We start from the raw sequence: 3,481 nt of genomic DNA, 5'->3' as shown, positions 1-3,481 counted from the left end.
AGGGTCTGGATTAGCCAATAGTCAAAGCAATATAACTCCCTCCCCTTTCCCACACAAGCTTGTGTGGAATGCTGTGTGCCGAATAACCTACTGGGAAAGTACAGGAGAAAGTTCTGAAGTTCTCACCAGCAATTGGACAGACTTTGCTTGGCAGGAGAAGACCCAACTGTCCTCTGAGTTCATCTGTCCTTTCCCCCTACTTCAGGCATTTAGCAGTGCCCTAAAGAAACTTCTTATTACAGAGGATTAAGAAGAAGCTTCCCATGTGGACAGGTTATCCTGTCACAGCAGGATTTCTTGCACCCTTTCTCTGAAGTCGCTGGTGCTAGCCAGGATTGTCAGAGAGGAGGATGCTGAACTAAATGGACCTCTGGCCTGATTCACTCCATATTCCATCCAGTCCTATGTTGCATGGTAGAATTATTAGCTAAACTGGAGCAGATGGGGATCAATATGAAAATTGAAAGGTGGATAAGGAGCTGCTTAAAGGGGAGACAATGGGTCCTACTGAAAGGTGAACTGTCAGGCTGGAAGGAGGTTACTAGTGGAGTTCCGCAGGGATAGGTTTTGGGACCAATCTTATTTAATCTTTTTATTACTGGCCTTGGCACAAAAAGTGGGAATGTGCTAATAAAGTTTGCAGATGACACAAAGCTGGGAGGTATTGCCAATACAGAGAAGGACCGGGATATCATACAGGAAGATCTGGATTACTTTGTAAACTGGAGTAATAGTAATAGGATGAAATTTAATAGTGAAAAGTGCAAGGTCGTGTATTTAGGGATAATAAGAATTTTGGTTATAAATTGGGGACACATCAGTTGGAAGTAACAGAGGAGGAGAAGGACCTCGGAGTATTGGTTGATCACAGGATGACTATGAGCCGCCAATGTGATATGGCCGTTAAAGCTAATGCGGTCTTGGGGATGCATCAGGCGAGGTATTTCCAATAAAGATAAGGAGGTGTTAGTACCTTTATACAAGGCACTGGTGAGATCTCATCTGGACTATTGTGTGCGGTTCTTGTCTCCCGTGTTTAAGAAGGATGAATTCAAACTGGAACAGGTTCAGCGAAGGGTTACCAGGATGAGCCAAGGAATGGAAAACCTGTCTTATGAAAGAGTTTGGCTTGTTTAGCCTAACCAAAAGAAGGCTGAGGGGAGATATGATTGCTCTCTCTAAATATATAAGGGAGGGAGAGGAATTATTTAAGCTCAGTACCAATGTGGACACAAGAAAAAATGGCTATAAACTGGACATTAGGAAGTTTAGACTTGAAATTAGATGAAGGTTTCTAACCATTAGAGGAGTGAAGTTCTGGAACAGCCTTCCAAGGGGAGTAGTGGGGGCAAAAGACCTATCTGGCTTCAAGACTAAGCTTGACAAGTTTATGGAGGGGATGGTATGATGGGATAGCCTAATTTTGGCAATTAATTGATCTTTGATTATTAGCAGGTAAATATGCCCAATGGCCTGTGATGGGATATTAGATGGGGTGGGATCTGAGTTACTACAGAGAATTCTTTCCTGGGTGCTGGCTGGTGAGTCTTGCCCACATGCTCAAGGTTTAGCTGATCGCCATATTTGGGGTCGGGAAGGAATTTTCCTCCAGGGCAGATTGGCAGAGGCCCTGGAGGTTTTTCGCCTTCCTCTGCAGTGTGGGGCACAGGTCACTTCCTGGAGGATTCTCTGCACCTTGAGGTCTTTAAACCATGATTTGAGGACTTCAAAAACTCAAACATAGCTCAGGGGTTTGTTACAGGAGTGGGTGGGTAAGATTCTGTTGCCTACATTGTGCAGGAGGTCAGTCTAGATCAGGCCTGCACAACTCGTAAAGCGGCGAGGGCCGTATTACTCCAAAGAAAACAGCTGAGGGCCAAACCCCCCTGGCCCGGCCAACCCCCCCGCGCTGCCAAAACACCCCCCAGTGTCTCCCAGGCCCCCCGAAACAACCCTCTCCGGCCCCCCCACGCTGCCCGCCCCGTGGGGAAAAAACCTCCTTCCCCAGCGCCACCCTGCTGAAACAGCAGTAATATGTTATAGCGGGCCCCTGAGGTAGTATAATTAAGGTAAAAGAAAAATTTTTTTGCTAGAAGGAGAATAAGATCTTCCCCCCACTTTGTAATCAATTGCCCTGTTGAATGAATGAGGTGTGAATGAGGAAGGCGTGGAAGGCCGGCACCTCCAGATAGTTGCAACCCTTGGAGAGGGGCTGGGAGCTAGACCAGATCAGTAGAACAGGTCAGCCACCTGCTCGCCTCCTCAGCCCCCCTCCCCCAACTTGCCTCCTCACCCCCCTGCCACTCCCACCTGCTCACCTACTCAGCCCCCCCGGCTCGCCTCGCCCGCTTGCCTCCTCAGCCCCCCACCGTCCCGGCTCACCTACTCAGCTCCCCTCCCCCGCTTCCCCTTCCTACTCCTTTAGCTTCATGGAGTAAGTCACTTCAGCCAAGTCTCTGACCTGCACGCTCAGTCATTTCTCTCTCCTTTGTAGGTTCCCACTGGTTAGTGCAGTCAGGCCTCAGGCAAGGAGCTCCTGGGCAGTATTTTCCCCTCAGAGCACCAGTCTGCTCCCTTCCACTACCTGCCCCCTCTGAGCCGCTCTGCTCTGCTTCTCCTTTTAAGCTCTGCCTCCAGTCTGTGCAGGCTTTGCAGGTGTGGCTGGTCACAGCCGCTTGGGCTTACATTAGCTTCATGGAACGTTAGCGCTTTATGCATCAACCCTTCCACCAGCCGACCTAAGAGAGGCACAGCTCTCGTTGCAAGAGAACTGGCCAGGGATAGGGTTGACATTGCCTTGCTCAGTGAACGAAGGTCAATTGGCAAAGATGGGTGCAGGATACACATTCTTCTGGGGAGGTTGCCCAGCCTCAGAGCCAGGCCAACTGGGTGTCGGCTTTGCCATTAGCAACTCCATTGCTTGCAAGCTTAAAAGTCTACCTAAAGGCATAAGTGATCATCCAATGGTTTTGTAGTTGCCATTGAAACCTAAGAGGTATGTTACCATCATCAGCGCTTATGCTCCTACCATTACAAATACTGAAAACAAAAAAAGAAAAGTTCTGTGGCAACTTAGACAAACTCATTGTGCCAAACAATGGCCTCTTATCCACTACATCATTGTCCAGTGGCAAGATCTACAGGATGTACAAACCACTGCAACCATGCGAGGGCAGACTTCTTGAAAGACCATCACATGATCTCTCCAAACTAGTATTAGTAATTCAACCAGAGTATCACAAGTCATCATCTAAACCAATCAGATGGTTCAACATAAAGTGATTACAAGATGAAGTGGAGCTCTGTGATAACATTGCAGCAGCTATGTCTGACCCTGTTGGATTGACTACCAGTGTTAATGTAAACAATGAGTGGGCAACTTTTCTCTACATGGTATATCAAGTCACTCTTTCTATCTTGAATACAGCAAAACAACATCGTCAAGATTGGTTTGATGAGAACGGTGGAACACTATGGCAGA

The sequence above is a fragment of the Chrysemys picta genome, chromosome 8, assembly GCF_011386835.1.
Source record: "Chrysemys picta bellii isolate R12L10 chromosome 8, ASM1138683v2, whole genome shotgun sequence".
NCBI classification, from domain to species: Eukaryota; Metazoa; Chordata; order Testudines; family Emydidae; genus Chrysemys; species Chrysemys picta.
This window is presented reverse-complemented; position numbering follows the sequence as displayed.